Source organism: Augochlora pura, chromosome 10 (genome assembly GCF_028453695.1).
Source record: "Augochlora pura isolate Apur16 chromosome 10, APUR_v2.2.1, whole genome shotgun sequence".
Classification (NCBI taxonomy): Eukaryota; Metazoa; Arthropoda; class Insecta; order Hymenoptera; family Halictidae; genus Augochlora; species Augochlora pura.
In genome coordinates this window covers 4,295,479-4,309,638 of record NC_135781.1, presented here as the reverse complement: position 1 = coordinate 4,309,638, position 14,160 = coordinate 4,295,479, and positions in this window count along the sequence as shown.

The window sequence follows — 14,160 nt, the reverse complement described above, 5'->3', positions numbered from 1 at the left end:
AGCAGGATAGAGAAAGAAGGAGACGCGATTGGCCCGCGTGGAAGGAGAGTCCCTGACCTGGTCACCTAAGCGTTCTCTATTCTCTCTCTCTCTCTCTCTCTCTCTCTGCTCCGGTAAGTTTCTCTCGGAGGTTCTCGAGGCGTCGCGTTTATGTCATCTCGGGGCTTGGCTCCCTTTCCAACGCGTAATTAGCCAGACACACACAACCCTCCCACGAGTTCCCGGGGACCCTTTGAAACAACGAGTCGAAAGAGAGAGAGAGAGAGAGAGAGAAAAACAGTCGAGTAGCAGCAGCACTCCCTCAAGATTGGATCTTCGGGGAACATCGATTCGATTCGCCGCCCTCCGCGAGACCCGGGCTCGACCGAAATAAAACTTCGGCTACGACCAGCTCAGGATCGCTTCGCGGCGAAGCCACAGGTAATTGCGCTTTCAATGAATTTGAAGAGATTTTCGTAATGCCGTCGTTTATGGTAAGACTTGAAGTAAGAATAAACAGGCGATAAAGGTGCCATAAGTTGGATGTTAATAGTGGAGAAGAGAGTGTCAGTTAAAGTTACATAAAGCGGCGCAGGGGGTGCGCGACACCCCTAGACAGTTGTGAACATAATGCGAAGGGAAAATTATGCTATTAGGACTGTTAATTAAGGGCTAAATAAAAGAGCTATTGACAGCTAGATGACACCGCTTAATATTTTAATAACAAATAGAGAAACAAAAATTGTGAGACTAGCGACTGGGGTAGTAGATACCTGACTTCTCATTAAAGTAATTGGAATATTTAAATTTTGATCAGGCAAAATAAATTCTGTTAATGGAAAATAGGCTTTTGCAATAGTAAATAGATAATAAATATTATTACATTTCTATTACAAATATTCCTAGCAACTACAGATGGAAATATCATTTAAAATCAATTAAATTGAAACTATTACTAGAACTACTATTCCAAAAAATGTTTATCTGTTTAGTAATTTATAAAAAAAGTTTATAAATTCATTATCATAATTTTAGTAATTTACTATTTCGAGAAATCATTCATCCCCAGCTCCGCGATTAAAAAATAAAGAACCGCGAGGCCGTAGGGGTTGGAGTCGAGGGGTTCCGCTCGTCGAAACTAATGGTTTTCTTCGAAAATTGCAGCCACCGCACGGGGGTAGTGCAGGGATGCGTCTCGTTGCATCTCGAAGCTCGTTAAAGAAGAAACCGGTGGTCGGTGGCAGTGGGCGCAGCTGGCGGAAAAAGGGTTGTTCTCGGGTCGAGCGTGATTTATAGCGCGCTCATTAATCACGTTACGTTTCTCCCTGGGCGTTCCCCCTCCCCGCCTCCTTATTAAACCACGATTTGATCTCATTGTCCTTGAAGACAAAGGCGGACGACGGGGCGCGACGCGGCGGCGGATCATAAACGCGTGCGCGCGAGCAGATCGGCGCGCGGAGAGCGAGAGCGTGGCAGAGCAAAGCGTATAGTCGCCGGAGAGAGCAGAGCCGAGCAGTCTGTCTTGTCCGACTGTCTGTTATTGTAGGCTTGTTGCAACAACGTCGCTACAACGGTCCGCCGCGTAGAGAATCTCCTCCTCCTCCTCCTCTCTCTCTCTCTCTCTCTCCCCCCCTCTCTCCTCGGCAACAGCCTCGTAAACTTTGCCAGCTACTGTTTCGCCGCATTAATTGTTATTGCCCGCGCCCGCGCGCGCGCGCCGACGCCGAGCTACCGACTTGCTTTCGCACGGTTCTCCCCCGTGAATTATGGCTGATAAACCGTGCAACTTGGCTAAGCTAGTTTCCACGGTAAAACCAGAGAGACTCTCTCTCTCTCTCTTTCTCTCTCGCTCGCCCTTTTGGTACCCTTAAACCGATGTTTCTGTACCATGTCTGCTGGAGAATAATGACGTCTGCTTAATGGAATTACATCATTTTATCATCGCTGATTATTAACAATTGATGCAAAAATTTTTAGCTAGTTTTTATCAGTAGTGGACAATGAAGGTGGAAAAATACGTATTGATATTTTTTAATAGTGAATATAATTTTATTCGAAGAGTTTCTTGAACATAATTCTCGAATAAAGATCCATTTGGAGAATTGATTTGGGATCTTATAAAAATAAAATGTTCGAAATGTTTCCTGAATCAAATTTTGTTCGTTATATTCTTGAGTCAATTTGTAATATTACTGGAATGAAATCTGGAAATTTGGAAAATTTGACTCGAGGAGTTTGTTATAAATATTATTCGATTAAAGTTTGTCTCAAGGGTGCACTCTGTGTATTATCCGAATAAAATTTTATTAGAAGAATTTATTCACACATTATCCAAATACAATTATTATTCGAAATGATTCTTTGCCGTATACAGTTTCGATTGGAGCAACGAATATATTAAAATCTAAGTTAAATAAACTTTGACATATTTCTATCTCACTCTGACAATAGACTTGTTTAAAAGCTAGCCCTTTAAAATCGATTCCATTTGATCCCTGTACGTTTAAACTAATATTAAAAAATTCCGAATAAAAAGAAAACCTTGCTTGTAATATTGAATTAATTAGTTTACTCTACTGGTAATATTAACTAAATAAAAATCCCGTTAATTTCAAATAGCGCCGTTCCTTTATCGCGCAGTACCGCATCGACGTACCTAGGGAGCCGGTTTTACGATCGCCGCTGTACACTATTTTTATTCATAGAGCCGGTGCCCGATAAAATTTCCATAATCCGAGCAGAAAATTCGCGATCCCGCGGAAAGTTGGTTCCGATAAATCATACGGCGTCCTCTCGGCGGGAATTTACGAGTCGCCGCGGCGGCTGCCGAAGCGTCGCGATCGACCGCGAATCGGCTCGATTCGATTCGATTCGATTCCCCGCTCGACGAAGACCAGCCGATCGACTCGTCGTCCTCGCCGCGATCGGGGAGGGGGGCACAGCGGGGGGTCGGGGAACGGAGAGGTCTCGGCGAACCAGATTTCACCAGAATTAACGTGCTCGAACGTAAACGGCATAATCGGCCGAGTTTTACGTCACCGCGAGAGCGCCACGGTGCTCTTGTAATCAGTGGCGTTCTTCGCGATAGCGCGCGGATTTACGATCGCGTACCACCGTTTAATCGGCCCGGTGGAACAAGCTCCTACGGTTGTAAAGTCGAACCCGATCGGCCGCGGAACGGTTTCCACGCCGCGTAGTTCTCCGCAGTTCGGCCGTGATCGGCCCCGCTCGACTCCGAGCTCTCCGGCACTCTCTCGCGCGCGGTATTTGCGTCACGGCGCGTCGCTCGCGTCGGTGTTAACGACGCGCGACTCGTGTTACGAGCGAAGCGATGTTATTCCGTCGATTTACGACGCTTTTGGCGACCGCTTTACTCTGCGTGTCGCGGACGTCACCGCGCGATGCGCTTCTCGCGAAGCTGCGGTCATTCGGAGGCACCGAATTTTGCTTGGGAATGTCATTTAACCGGTTAGGCTGTTGCAACCTCTTTTGACAGCGGCCACGAAAAATGTGTCGTGGGAGGTCAGCGATCTCGAACCTGTGTCGTCTAACTCGGGCCGGAGTTAGGCGAAATCCGTTCGATCGACGGGAAACTATAGTTACGAGGACGTGGACGAGATTTTTATTCCTTACTCGTGAAGCATTTATTTGCATGGTTAGATGTTTATTTGAATTTTTAAACGTTTATTAGTACTGTTAGACGTTTATTTAAATTTTTAAGCATTTGTTTGAATTAGTAGACATTTATTTGAATTTCTAAACATTTATTTGAATTTCTAAACGTTTATTTGAATTATTACACATTTATTTGAATTTTTAAAAATTTATTATACGTTTACTTGAATTCCAAGACATTTTTTAAACCATTTGGAATGGCGACCCGAAGGCCATTCGACCGCAATTTTTAGCACCGCTAGAAATTATCATGGTATGTTTCAAAATAAATTTCACCAATTTACTTATATTCAAAAAATTGTTAAGAGTTATTAACTGAATATTACTTAATTCCATAATATATCAATTACACCAGGTTATGTCAAATAGAAACGCTATTAGTCTGGAAAAATATCTTGGATTTCCAGTTAAAATGGCTCCAAAGACAGCAAAGGGTTAACTTTAAGAAAATCAGTTGAAAAATCACAAAAAAATAATGTAAGAAATATCTAATGTATTTATTGCATAATTTGTAACCTTGATATCTTCCAGGATACTTCCAAAAGAATACAAAGGTACCATAATAATAAAGAACAGGAAACGACCCTGAATTCGCGTATAGCAAAAAACAAATTCTAATTCGTACAAAGCGCGATCGAAAGCGAGTCCGCTCGGAATCGCAGAATACTCGAGCGGAGAGAGAGAGAGAGAGAGAGAGAGAGACGCGGAAGGTCGTCCAGAAATATATCGGATAGCTTCTTCGATCCCGACGAGCTCTCTCGATTCATGCGCGGAGGCGCGGTTCCAGCGGCGTAGGAGCGGCGGTTCTCCATCGAGCGCGCGATCCGCCGTGTCCGGCTAACGCGTAGAGCACGGCCACACATTGTAGCTAAACGGGCGTCGACGGGGGAGACACGGCGCGATCGTCCGGGTCTCGCGCGAATCCGTGGAGGGACGCGCGGGCATGGGAACCGGCGTCGGCACACGCCCACGCGACCGGCCTCTCGTCGTCTCCCGTTTCGACCCCGCGCGAATCCCGGTTCCGCGAACGGACAAAAGCGATCCGCTCCGCGGAGGGGCCGCCACCCTTTGTCCGTGTTCGAGACTCGCTGCCGCGAGCTTTGCGCCCGGCGACGACCGCGCGCGAAAAGGGACCGTATTGTTTGGACAACTCTCGCCGGGGACTCGCGACCCTCGTACCGGCTGTTTGATTTTTACGGGGGCGCGGACGACTCTCGAGTATCGCCGAATTGATCGCCGATGCCTGAGACGGGTTGTTCTGTCTGGCATTTAGGCGCGCAGCGAATGGTTTATTATTCTATTGGTCTTTCTTTGTATCGTTTTTCTTTTAATTCGAATCGCCGAAGTTGAAGTCGTAGTGTAGCAGGTTGAATTTATTTCTTTGTATATTTATTTATCTCGTCTAGGATATTTAAACAATCACAGTCGTTTATCCCTTAATCTCGTATAAAAGCACTTTGGAATATATTAATAAATAATAACAACAATAATATTTTAATTAGTATGGAGATGGATGCCTTTCATTACAGAGCAAAAAATAGGAAGAAAAATATTCTATATATCCATCGCACAAATACAAGAAAATAAAAAAACAAACACATAGAAAATATAATATAAATCAACAAGAAAATTAAGAAAACTCTAAACTAAATAAAAGTAAAAATAATCGACGAGCGTAATATGAAAAATACCATCCGCTGTTTTGTATGCCGCCACGTGTCGCGTCAACACTGTCCGCCATGCCTAATGGTACTCTTTTTAAATAAACGAGGAAAAGGGTTGGAGGACAGAAGGGTTGGAGGACAGAAGGGTCGGAAGGCGCCACACGGCATTAAGCAACGAGGTCGAACGATCTCGACGTGGCTCGACTGCGACGAAAATAAAATGTTCATAATTGCAACGGGGGACACGGTGGTGGTGGTGGTGTATATCGCTTATCGGCGGTGTACACTCGATATTCATTCCGTGCCCGGTGAAAGACAAGACAGGAGGAGAGGTTCGGGTAACAGGACACCGAGCAGAACACGCCGCAAAAACTGTCCCGTAACATCTCTTACAAACTGGCGGCGAATCGAACGACCGAAACCAATCCGGCACAGGCTTGTCAAATTTAACACGGAGTGACCGACAACAATCGTTCGGAAAAATCGATTTACCGAGAACCGCTTCCTGTTCGATGGATTTCAACGGATTACGTGGCTTCTAAGTCGAAGAGTGTGGGAATATTTTATTTGAGGATATTAGTCGATGTATTGAGGGAATAAAATTTTATTTGGCGGATTTATTCGATTTGTTGGTTGGCAATATTTTGGTCGAAGAGTTTAGAGGATATATTAATTGATAATATTTTAGTCGAAGAGTTTGGATGATATGTTAAGGGAGTAAAATTTTATTCGAAGAAATTATTCGATATATTAATGGAATAAAATTTCATTTAAAGAATTTATTCCAGATATTAATTGATAATATTTTATTCGGAGAATCTATTCGATATATTAATAGAATAAAATCATATATGAATATTTATTCGATATATTAATTGAATAAAATTGTATTTAAATATTATTCGATATATTAATTGAATAAAATCGTATATTAACTTTCATTCGATATATTAATTGAATAAAATTGTATTTGAATATCTGAACTGAATTTGAATTGTATTTGAATATTCGATATATTAATAGAATAAAATTTTATTCGAAATATCTACTCGATATATTAATCGAATAAAATAATATCCAAATTTAAATTTAACTAAAATTTTATCTAAAACGTTATTGAAACAAAATTTAAGTCGTCAAAATTATTGGAAATATTTCTCTAATAAAACACGATTCCCACAATATTTCGAATAAATTCTTCGACTAAAATGCCACTATTTCCCGAACGAATCATTAATCGTAACACCGCTCGCATTGAATTTTAATCGAAAAATCTGTTGGAAATATTATTCGAACAAAATTGTACTCGAAACATTGATTGGTCTATAAACATTGCTAGCCGTCTCGAGGCGAATCAACGAGAAGGCCGATGAGTTTTAATCAAAAAACGGAGCGCAGATTTCTTCGGGGAGCGAGAGGAGAAAAAATACTGACGTGGCGTCGAGAAGAAGAGAGCCTGAGAAAAAGAGCGAGAGAGAGAGAGAGAGAGAGAATAGCTGCGAGGGTGAAACTTTATTTAACGTCCGCCTTATGCGGCAGGGAAATAGGAGCAAAGTGAGCTGCGAGACGAGACGAGCCGAGAGAGAGAGAGAGAGAGAGAGAGAGAGAGAGAGAGCGTAAAAGAGAGACAAAAAGAGAGAGAGAGTCTCTCGGCAGTTGGCAAGCGGCGGCGAAGAAGACCGCGGCGACGCTTGTTCGCGCGTGAAGCATCGCCGAAGATTTCTTAGCACGGTGTTGTAAGGCGTCGCATGAAAATCTCGTTTCGCAGTCGAACCGACCGGCGTTCGCGCGCCGATCCGAAATTAGCAGGGTCCCGCGCGCTGCTCTCGGTACGTGTCTCTCTGCGCGGTAGCCACCGGTGCGTGTGTGTGTCAGCGTGTCTCCGCTACCTTTTCATCGAACCGCGCGCGCGATAACGAGCTGCGATTTCTCGCTTGTCAAATTTCTTCCCGGCTTCCGGCTGGTCCGTCGCCATTTCCGTCGTCGTTAATAAACCAAAACGCTCCGGGCTGAACTCGCTCAAAAGACCCGAAAACGGTTCCTCTTTCAACGGAGTACATACACCCAATTTTCGGCAAACTGATCGCTTTAAGTCCGAAATGAACGTCTGCCTAGGCGTTTGTCCAGACGATGCGTCCGTTCGTGCATCAATTCGGCTCGCTCGAATCGACTGCGAACCTTTCTAGCCCGTCCGCTTGTTTATGAACTTGTCTATTTGCGTCCCGCCGGTGTTCGTCTCTGTTTATTAACCACCTGACTGGTTGCATCTTGTTTACCGACCTGTGCGCTTGTTTATCTATCTGTGTTTGCTATTTGTAGAACTATCTGTTTGTCCTGTGTATCCATCTATCTATTTACTTCGTCGCGTATTTATTTGCTGATTTATTAATTTGTTTGTCTATTTACTTATTTGTTAATTTGTTTGTCTCTGTTTACTTATCTATCTTTGCACTTATTTGCTTATTTATTCATTTATTTATTCGTCCGTCTCCTCAGTTATTCATCGATTAAATTATCCAGTCATTCATGTGTTTTTATTTCTTTTTTTATTAATCTAACTACTAGCTTGTTCAGTTAATAATTTATCTATATATTCGTTAATATATTTATCTAATCATTGATTTATTTATCTATGTATTCATCTACCTAATAACTTGTCTACATATCAATTTATCTGTGCATTCATTTATGCATTCATCTATCCCTTAATTTGTCCTTTAATCTATCTATTGGTGTCTTTACTAGTCTATACATATATTAATCCATTCATTAATTTATTTCTCGTTCAGTCTGTTAATCTATGTATTTATCTACCTATTAATATATCTCTTAGTCTGTCTATTAATTCAGATATTAATCTATGTATTAATCTGTCAATTAATGTATCTATTATATTAATCTATTCATTCATCTATCATTTTATCGGTCTATTAATCTATGTATTTATCTACCTATTAATATATCTATTACTTTGTCTATTAATTCAGATAGTATTCTATGTGTTAATCTGTCATTTAATGTATCTATTAGTCTGTCTATTACTCTACATATTAATCTATTTACTAATCTATCAATTAATGTATTTATTAATCTAGCTATTAATCTATCTATTAATTTATCTATTAATCTATCTATTAACACATCTATTAATCTACCTATCAATCCACCTATTAATCTACCTACCAATCCACCCATCAATCCATTAGCCCGTCTCTTTGTCAACAGATTCCCCCATTCATTACCGAATGTTACCAGCGCGAACATCGTGGAAACGGACGCGATCATCGACGAGCGGTGCCGCGCCCTCTCTCCGTCCGTCCGTCCGTCCGTCCGCCCTCGGAACGCTCTATCCGCAAGTTTTTTTCTTCCGCCGGCACGATTGAAACCGATCGTAGCAGACGGAATAAAGAAGTCAACGAATGGATTTCCAGCGGAGCGGAGACGATCGACCGCGCCAAAACGGTCGTAGAAGAAACGCGCCCGCGCCGCCTTCCCGGGTCCAAGTACGGTTTCTTGCGCCGCGCGAGGCTTGGACCATGGAGCTCGTGAATCTACCGCAACGGGGTTATCAATCTTCCCTTTGGCGAGCCGTGGCCAGGGTTCAACACGACAGAAATTACCCCGCAGGCATCTATATTGCCCGCCCCGCTGTCAGACGGATCAGCAAACTGCGCTCCCGGCGCTCGCTCGAAACCGTTCCGCGCGGAAACCTTGCTCATCCCCGTTCGGAAAACTACGTTTCGCTTAAAAACTTTCCTAACCGCCTGTGCTGGGATCTTATCTGATTATTTTGTTAAGGTTGATTGTAATTTCGCGTTTGCAGGAATTTGATGATAGACGATCTATGGTAGGTGATTGTTCTAAGTGGCGAGAATTGTATATGAATCGTAAATAGACTGAAGAAATTGTATATAATGTATTAAAGGAGAAATAATATCATTGAGGTTAAATAATAATTTTGAAATATTGTATTTCTCACAAATAAATATTCTAGGATATATAATATATATATAATATATTTTATTGTAACTAATAAGTAAGTATTCCTTTAATCCTTAATTTTGAATCATATATAAATCGTTAATAGACTGAAGAAATTGTATACAATATATTAGAGGAGAAATAATATAATCTATGTCAAAAAAATAATTTTGAAATATTATATTTGTAATAAGTAAATATTCTATAATATATAATATATTTTCTTGTAATTAATAACTAAGTATTTCTTTAATCTTTCTTTTAACCATCTCGATATCGGCGCCATCTTTTTAATCTACTACAATTTACCAGAAATATTAAGTTATTCAACTTAGGTATAATAAAAAAATTGTCGCCCATATTATCTCTGTTATACTCAATCCGCCATCTTGTTTAGCAATTTTTATTTCAGTTCGCTAATTACCATCCCCAAAACCCTCAAACAATGTCATCCGAATCGAAAACATCAGCTACACTTCTACCACGATTTAAATTCAATTCGCCACCGTGCGTGCGCCGCACGGTAGCTTTCCCGAGGAATTTTCATCGATGCCGCGCGACTGATAACCGTCGGTGGCGGTTGATCCGCTGCCAGGAGTAGAGCCCGGCGGCACCGCGCCGCACAGTTTCTGGATGCCGGGACGGAGCGCGGAACGCGTCTTCTCTTTTGTGCTGGCCGTCGCGCAAAGAATTCCGCGCCGGCACAAAGGCCGCGGCGGCAACAGCAGCAGCAAATACGCTTTTGCTCTTTCGCCGCGGCGGGAGACGTGTCGGAAAAACCGGGTCGCGTCCAACCATAAACTCCCCGGATCGAAAGAAATCCGCGCGGCGGGCTCCTCTGGCGGGCTTTGCCTTCGCGCCGGCCGCCAGCTATCGCGAGACCGCTAATTACTATTTATCGTCCGCGATCCCAAGGACACCCGTGTACGAAGGCAATTATCCTACCGGTAATGCACACCTGCTAAGAATCTTACTCGAAGAGTCTACGGCGACGGCGAACGACAATTGCGTCGGCGAGGATCCGGCATCGGGAAGTTGTTTAATGAAGTTTCGTGGTTGTGGGGGTGTTTAGGTATTTTTAGGGTTATTTACATTTTGTTTATAAGAAAAGAGAAGGTTTGCGTTGGTTTTTCGAGAATTCAGTGGCGGCGATGTAACTAAAGTCATTTGGAAAATGGTATAAATTTTTTATAAGTAGATTAAATGAGTTGAATGGTTTTTAGACAGCGGAGAGATTAATATAGTAATTTGTTTACTAGAATTCGGCGAGATCTACAGGAGACATTTCTTAAACTTGTGTTACAAATTCAGATAAAATATTTGGAAAATATGAAATAAAAAGAGAGAAATAACGTGACATATTTATTTTATGGTTATTTTATATAACAGCAAAATGAAAAGGGAAAGTGTTATATATCTGACGTATTAGTCTTTTTGTCATTTAAGAAAAAATTTCAAGGCATTTAATGCCGTTTTAAAAACAAATTATGCTACTTTGCAAGTTGTCTTAATGTACATAGTTCGATGTACTCTTGTACATAGTTTGATTAATATTTCATATATCACGTATATATAATATTAAAAATTATAAATAGACAGAGCAGATTTTCATGCAAAATAAAAATTATCCTCACCAACTTCATCACAAATAACTCCCCTAGATATTTATTCCCTCCCTGAATTATTTCAATAAATAGAACATACCTTCACATAATTCTTAAATCAACATCTTCCATGACAATAATATTAACAAATGGTCTATTAAAAAATCCACGAAAAAGAAGTGCGATTCTTGTAAAACAGTGTACCCTGTCAGGTAGTACCCTTAAAGACTAAAAAAAGCGAAGTTTCCTCGGATCGCATAAACCAGCCGGAAGAAGAATAAGAATAAGAAGATACCAGGTCCCGATAACAAGATCAAGGGTTGAAAAGTCGGAGAGGGAACGCGAAGCCGGTAGAGAGAGAGAGAGCAGCAGGGGAACAGCTGTCGCAATTATCTGGCGCGAGAAGGTGCGTCCGAACGCGACGGAGTCCGCGGAATATCGTGCGGCAAGAAGAATGCCGTGGAAGAAGAAGAAGGCGGCTGAGAGGTGCAGAGCACGTCCGTGGGCGGGAACGGGCGAAGCGAGCGAGGGGGTGGCCTGAGTGGAGGGGGACGGTGTGTAGTAGACGGGGCACACCGAATCGTTTGCAGAGAAAAGCCAGCGGCCGAGGCGCGGCTAGAGTTTCTTGCTAGGAAGGATTTTCGGCCCGGAGTTGTTCTGTTCTTTCGAGCTTCCCTTTGATATTATGCGGAGCGGGCGCGCACCACCGCAAGGGATGAAATATCGTCGGAGTTGCGATACGCCGCCCGGAGGGGATGAGGAGGGATTTAAACGACCCGGCTTGCTATCGTTATACTCGCCGCTTCTCTCTCTCTTCCTCTCTCTATATATCTCTCTCTCTCTCTCTCTGACTCTCTCTTCGACTAACTCTCTCTTGCACCACCGCTTTCAGCGCACGTTACACGCGAGCGTAATGGACAGCATGCGGGGGATGAAGACGGCGCGTGAGAGAGAGAGAGAGAGAGAGAGAGAGAGAGAGAGAGAGAGAGGGAGATAGGGGTGGGAGAGAGCGTAACGAGTAAAATGTCATTTTCTGCGGTTCTTGCCGGCTCCGGGAACTTCATGCCGCGGCTGAAACGCGCGCGCTGAAGGATATTAACGAGCGAACGACACCGTGCTACGAACACCGACCCGGAAACACGTAGCACGGTGCGTCGGGGGTGAAGGGGGTTTGCCGGCGAAAATCAAATTCCCCGGTACCGGAGCTCGCCCGTGCACGCTCCAACAAATTCCAACGATTTTTCTTCGCCCTTTGTTCGAGACCCTCTCGCCGGCTTCTTTTTCCTATTCCACGGTTTTATTAATTCACGTGCCAATTAGTCTTGTTAACAGCTCGATCGTCACCGGCCACGAACACGCTGGGTTTACGGGGTCCGTCGGAGCGATTTTTTGATTCACGATCATTCGAATCGTGAAGTTGTAAACTACGATTTGCATAATTGCTGATTAAAGAATGACGTCTTCTTGATGGACCACGTAAATTTAGTGGTAAATTTACAAGGGCTTAACGATCGCAAGTATCATTTATAGGGTTACTTAAAATTGTAGGAAGACTTCTTTTTAATAGAATATAAATTACTTGGAATTTTATTGGTTTGTTTATTTAATTATCGATTATCATTTATATATGAATAGCGATGTGTATCAATCGATCATCGCAATTACAGATATCGAATTTACAGTCACCAATAGATAATTCTCCAATATCACTTCTAACGTCATTTTTTTCACGAATTATTACTATACAATGCGTTTAATACTCCGAAATCTATCGTTAACCCCACAAAATTGCCAACAAACCTCGCGCGCGGATGTCGCCGCGACGGCGACACCGTATACAGCGTCGGTGAATAATTACGGGCACGGAGCAAGTTTTACAGTTTTACCGGGACCTGATTAACGCGAGGCGTGGAGTCATCAAGGCGGCCGCGTTTTGATTAATGACAACAGCCGGGAAAACGAAGATTGATGGGAGGAACCGGCCGGGCCCGGCCGACCGGGGAAATGGAATAATTGAGACGACGGAATCTGGAGATAAATTGGCAGAAGCGCGTGGACAAGTGGGCCACGAGTCTCGCAATTAACCCTCTATCGTGTCGGCGGACTTTGATGCCGCTCCTAAATAATTAACCGGGGCAAGAGGAGCGTTTGATACCCCGTCGAAATAAAATTGTAATTTGCTGGCGGGTGCTTTCGACGCGGAGAATCGTCGCGGTTCCCGGCGATTCTTCGCGTTCGCCGAATTGATTTCGCTGGGGGATGATGTCCGCGGTGCAAATAGAACGATATGGAGATGGGGAGCGATGAGATAGTGAGATGTGTGAAGAGATAGAGAAAGAGATAGATAGATAGATAGAGAGGAAGAGATAGATAGATAGAGAGAAAGAGATAGATAGATAGAGAGAAAGAGATAGATAGATAGATAGAAAGAGATAGAGGGAGGGACAGCTAATGAATCGCTGGTGACAAAATACCGTCAAATATCATCTAGCCCGCGTGGGCGGGAGAGACGGCTCTCGAAGCGCGCTAGACTCGGTAGGCGCCTGTCGACGGTCTGGTTAACTCAATTAGAGCAGTCTGGTCCGGCAAACGAAGGATCCCTGGTTCGAATCAGGGTCCGGCAAACCTACGTCTCCCTTTCCCACTTCGCGTCTCCCAATTATGACAGACTAAACAGAAGGAGCATGAACGATGTAGACATTGCTCCGCTGGACTGTCGGGCAGGGATCCAGTTGCGTGCACCAGGAACACCGACCAGCTTGTTCAACAAGCTATGAGAAATAACCATAAAATAGACGCCTACGATTTAGACCGCGTAAAATCGACCGCAGTGAATTTTAGTAAAAATCTTTATTCGATTATAGTTGTCATAACGTCCATCGATCGTATATTGTGATAGAGATTTATTGTATAATTTAATCAAAAGTAATTTTTTAAGATTATGGCTTTTAGGAATATGTTATAGGTTCAATGCAAGATTTAATATTATTTATATGGTTTATAGGATTAATTTCTGAATAACTTTGACTGGGATTTATTTCAGTAAAAATTGTGTTTGACTGATTTTAGTTAGCTCGAAGCAATGCAAACAATGCCCAACTATTCAATTACCGACAGTCACGTGACTAATTCGAAGCCGCACGCCTCGTCCGAGATTACAAGCTCCGATAGGTGTTTCAGTAACAACAAGAACAAGAGCAACAACCGTAGCAACAACTCGAAAGCACGCAGCAGAAGCAGTCTTCCCGCGAGCGGCA